General features: G+C 38.2%; 1 pseudogene; it reads left to right on the forward strand.

Moving 5' to 3' along the window:
* The first annotated feature begins 715 nt into the window (after positions 1-715).
* Positions 716-1368, forward strand: LOC147427516 (uncharacterized; annotated as a pseudogene).
* The last annotated feature ends 4388 nt before the right edge of the window (positions 1369-5756 follow it).

A 5756-nucleotide genomic window follows, 5' to 3' on the forward strand; every position in this document is an offset into this window, starting at 1 on the left:
GTGACTCACACACTAGGACTAACCATATTCTCCGGTAACTAGTCTACTACTAAGTAAGTGTGTATTCTCTACTATCTTAATGAAGAAGAAGAAGTGAGTGCAACCATGAAATGATCTTCTTGAGTGTGTGTGTGTATGGGTGTGTGGGCTTGGTTATTCTCTACATTTGGTAGTAGAGCAAGGTTGGAGGATTCTGAACGCCGATGGTGCAAAAGAGTGAACTCATTTTTGATAGACTGCACGATAGCATTTCAATTTTTTGTCATATCTCTCACTTAGAGTGTCCAATTGATACATAGCTTACCAAGAGCCTGCCCCTATAGAAAGACGACTCTGAATGCTACGAGTTCTCAAAAGAAATCTATAGCAAATTTTGATTTTATCACGTCCAAAACAAGAGCTAAGCAGAGCTATTTTTTGCATACAATTTTTCCCTAGATCACTTGGCGATAAGTAAAGAATGGCTAATGCAAACTGTATGTAGCAAGTTGTGGACACTTTTATGCATAAAAGTTGAGATTTGTGTGTAGATCTAAGAGGTTGGAGGAATATCTTTAGCCACTTGAAGCTTATGTATGAAGTTGTGGCTTATTGCACATACTTGCATAGAGATTGTGGAAGCAAAGAGACTTGCCTATTCATCATGCATTGATGGTATTTGTGGCTTGAACTATTTGAATAAAGTATGGCTAATTTGTCTTAACAAATAAACCAAATTGTTGGTGAAAAGCTCACAAAAGACAACTACCATGTATGGACATATCGGAGAACTTCTTGAAAGGCAAAGGTGTATGGATAATGGGATCTTGTCACAGGTGAAGTTGTATATCCGGAATTGCTGCTAGATCCTTCCGAAGAGGAAAATAAGGCATACAAATGGTGGATTGAGAATTCGTGTGAAAAGTGTCACATTGGATCTTTATATGTGTCTCCGAAAGCTTAATACCTCATATCAAGAAGACTAATACACCGAAGGATGCTTGGAATGTTATACATAAGATGTATGGTACAAGTATTGAGGCACATAAGATTCAATTGAAGAAAAAATTGCATGGAGTATGGAGAGGAATCCGTACAAAAACAAAATATGTGGCTGAACTTAGATAAATTATGGACGATTTGACATCCATAAATTGCATAATTGAAGATGATGATATTTTTTCAGTTATGCTAAATGGTTTAGGACCACAATATAAGTCATTGCATACCTCTATTTTGGTCAGAGGTACAATGCATCTACAAGTAGCTCAAATAGAGATGTGGTTTTCTATCATAATCATGGAAGAGAAAGAGGTGCAATGTGTGGAAGAGCAAATCATATGCAAGGAAGAGGCAATAACTATGTTCAAAGATCTCGTATGGAAATAGGAGGTGGTTTTATGCATAGATCACGGGGGAGAGGCATGCCACAAAGTAGAGTGATGCCTTTATGCAAAGAGATGGACATGGAAACTATGGTGGTAGATATGGACAATTTGAGAGAGATTGTTATCAAAGACAAAATAAAATGTGTCACGGTAGAAGCTGTGGTAGAGCACAATACTCTCATTTTGTTGAAAGATGCAACTATAGTGGTGCTTATGTTGGTGATTCTCTTGGTCATTTGTTTGCTATGCAAAATGTTCTTGGAAGCATGTCCAAATCGGAAAGTGATATAAGTTGGTATGTTGATTCCAAATGCATTAATCATATGACTTGTCATGGAGATTGGTTTAATGGAAAGCAAACTCTGTCTAATGAGAAGTATGTGGCTACTCGAGATGACACTATGCATGCAATTACACACGTAGGTAAAGTACCATTGATAATGAAGAGTAATGTGAAAAATACTTTAGGAGATGTGTTGCATATACCGACTATTTCTAAAAGTCTTGTTTGCGTTAGACAAATGGTTGATCAAAACATGCAAGTTACATTCAATTCATTTGGTTTTTGTTAACATGGTTTTAGTAATAATAGATGGGTGAAGTTTCTCGGAAGAAGCAAGAAGATTGGACGGTTGTTTGTGTTGGCTGTAGGTAATCCAATTCCCATGACAATATGTATACAAGGGCTACACATAATGATGAAAATGTGGAATTATGGCACAAAATAATTGGGCATGTAAACTTAAGAAAGCTGAAAATGATGCAAAAGCATAAGATTGTAAGAGGATTGCCACGTTTGGTCACTTGGATTTCAACCACGTATGTGAAGCATGCCAATTTGGAAAGCAAACAAGATTGTCATTTCCACGTAAAGAGCAAGTTAGTGCACATCCATTGGACTTGATTCATAGTGATGTATGGGGTCCTTGTGATCATTCTTCACTTGAAAATGCATCTTATTTTTTTATTTTGATTGATCATTATAGTTGCTATACTTGATTGACTTTTTGACGCATAAACATCATGTGTTTGAGACGTTTGTGGAGTGTAAGAACATGGCTGAAAGTCAAGTTGGAAGATATGTTAAATGCTTGCGGTCCGATGGTGGTGGTGAGTATATCTCACACGTGGTTGATGCATACCTACGTTGTTGGGAAACAAGCAAATTGGATCACCTCTATAGCGATGTCACCCAAGAGTTTTGACAGAGAACAACAAGAACACCAAAATATTTGGAAAATCCCTTTGAAACACCACAAGTCCAACAAGAGTAGTCCCCTTGGGAATTTACTGGCCCTCGCCCACCCAAGAGACTATGTCAAATAGGAGCAAAACCCTGCCAAAGCATGGATTTACAGTACATGCCGACCAATGTATATAAAGGCAAGGGCCTCCCCTTTCACCATTGAACATCAAAAACCCACAAATTCAACATAAATTCCACAATTCATACATACATGCCCTCCAAATCTATCTGCACACAATTTGCCACTAGGCTGCCATAGCCATAACCCTACAGAGAACTAGTCATAACCTGAAGAGCACAACTCCAATTGGGGCACTTTAAATCTTGAGAGAAAGCTTAAAACATTACTGGCGAGAAATATGAAGATGACCAAAATTTAAATCTACACGCCGCTACATGCAAAATTGATGCAAACAGTGAGCTGTCCCAGTACGACTACGTGTAGGGAAGGCAAGGCAGAGGCAAAAACTGCAACAAAAACCATCAAGAAGGCACAACGAGATCAAATCTGAAAAATTATGGAGTTTGGATGAACGTTTTTAAGTTTTTACATGAGTTTAAGTTATATACAAGTATCACTTCAAAAAACTCACTCACGGGCACTTACAACAGCTCGACAGCTGTCACTAGACTAGCAACTTGCAGTGCATGTACATGTGCTTGATAAAACAAGATAAGAAACCCACAAAAAGGAAGCCCACACACCCTTTTGAAATCATGCGTCATGTTCGTATGTACAAATTTACAAAAACGGGGTGTCAGAAATGCGCCCAACAGTGTGAGCATGGTATTCATAGGCAAGTTACATGTCGGTATACCGCACAACAAAATGGTGTGACCTAGAGGAAGAATAGAGTGATTGTCAAAGTTGCAAGAGCTATGATGAATGAAAAACACATGTCATTGTACTATTGGTCTGAAGCATGTCATATGGTCGTGCATATTCTTGATAGAACACCTATGGAAATTGTTCATGATGTATCTCCATAATATGAGAGGCTTTGGGGAAAAAAGCCTATCATGACATATTTCTGTATATTAGGAAGCATTTTCTATGTACATGTACTACATGAGGTGAGAAGAAAAATGGATGCAAGATCAATCAAATGTGTTTTTCTTGGCTATCCAGATGAGAAGAAAGCATACAAGTGTTATGATCTAGCACCAAGAAAGTGTATGTAAGTCGAGATGTAGTTTTTTGTGAGGATGATTCTTGGTATAAACCAAAGAAATTTGAGGTTGTGGATGCATATGAGAATGAAGATGATCATAATGTACATAGAAATCATGTGAAAGAGAAACATGTAAGTAGAAGTATGTCTGTACCACAAGAGTTGCATGATGCAAGTACATCAGAGAACCCATGGAGTGGTAGATTGTGGTAGAACATGATGTAGATGGACATGTTTTAGATAGTAGTGTGGATAGTGAGAATTCCTTTCAAAGGTGTAAACTCGGGGTGTGTTGAGAAGTAGTGGACATTATGTACCTCTGCATGAAAGACAAGTGCAAAGTGAGCCGATCTTGTGAAGATCACAGAGAGTGAAGTATCTGGTTGATAGAGTGACATATAATAGCTACGTGAGGATGCATTATGCTTATATGATGACAAAAGTTTAACATACAGAGCCTTCTTGCTATGAAGAAGCAATCGAAAGTGAAGAATGGAAAGGTGTTATGTATGAAGTGATAGAAGCTCTTGAGAAGAATAAGACATGGGATTTGGTATCACTACCTCATGGGAAGAAAGCTATTTCACTACAATAGAATCAGGTGCTTTCGAAGTAGATTTCGATGCCGTCCGTTGAAAACTGCATCGAAATGTATGTCCCTATGAAACAATCGATATATGCGTCGATATACACATCGATATATCTAGTTTTCCATGCATATTTCGACTCCTATATACACGCCTATATCGACGACCATAACCAAAAAAAAAAAATCTTGGGCAGAGGCTTGGCAGCCACAGCCACCAACTGTCAGTCCTTTGTCCAAGAAAGTGACAGCAGAGTTCCCTTCGTTTTAACATAAACTTTTCAAAAAAAACATATATACGCCTCCTACATGATATCCATGTAGGATCTCACATGAGATTGAAGGCACAACTGGATGAAAGAAATGAAAGTAAAAATGAATTGAACTTCATAATGAACTTTGTGCATAACCATAATACCAAAATCGTAACCATAACCATGATCAAAACCATAACAATAACCATAACCTTTAACCATAACCATAAAGTTCTTTACATTCCTACACAATTAACATAACCAAAACCATGATCAACACCTGTCCAAAACAATATATAACCATGTCCAAAACCATGATCAAAACTAGCCATAGCCATAACGTTCATAACTATAACCAAAACCATGATCAACACCTATATGTGCTATACAAGAAAGAAACACAAAGATGTGTCTGTGTCTCACAAAACATATATAGAAAAACCATTGATGACTCGTGCGTCACAACTTGCACATAAAGGGACAAGTCACAAAAGTAGTATGATATTACTTCACATATACTTAATTAATTAAGTCAACTCACACATATTATTTGTATCGATCAAACGTCTCCCCTCAATTGATCAGCGAGACTCTAAAGCCTCCTAGTCTACAATCTCTCCTACGGGTAGCAAGATCATTCAATACATCATAAATGCCTTTTCGATATCCATATGTCTCCTCCTCGCGTGTCGAGGCTCGATGCATTGCAAGATTCTGCGTTTATTAAAAAACCAAAGTAATTCATAATACATGATTCATCGCTCTTGGAAAAGAACACCATAGCTAGGATGGGATTGGAAACTCACAAATTCATAGCGAAAGGTGTTGAAGACTCCTTCCTGATCTGCTACCACGACTTGTGTGAGATGCCCGTAGGATTTGGCGAGCCCTGCCTGAAAACCTGACGAGCTGCATCTTGATGATGTTTCACGGTGCCCTGTGCAACATTCGTGATCCACCTCCTCATAACCTCTTCTGAACTCGAAGCAGGGTGATACTCTCTTAGGATGGTCTCCACTATATAATTGATTTTTTCGTGGTCTTGATGAGTCCAAGACGTCATGATGGTGCTAGAAAACTGCACCTCCGCAAGCTGGCAAACCCGCTGTCTCATCTCAGTTTCGATATTAT

Source organism: Adiantum capillus-veneris, chromosome 23 (genome assembly GCF_014529385.1).
Source record: "Adiantum capillus-veneris isolate H3 chromosome 23, ASM1452938v2, whole genome shotgun sequence".
Taxonomy (NCBI): Eukaryota; Viridiplantae; Streptophyta; class Polypodiopsida; order Polypodiales; family Pteridaceae; genus Adiantum; species Adiantum capillus-veneris.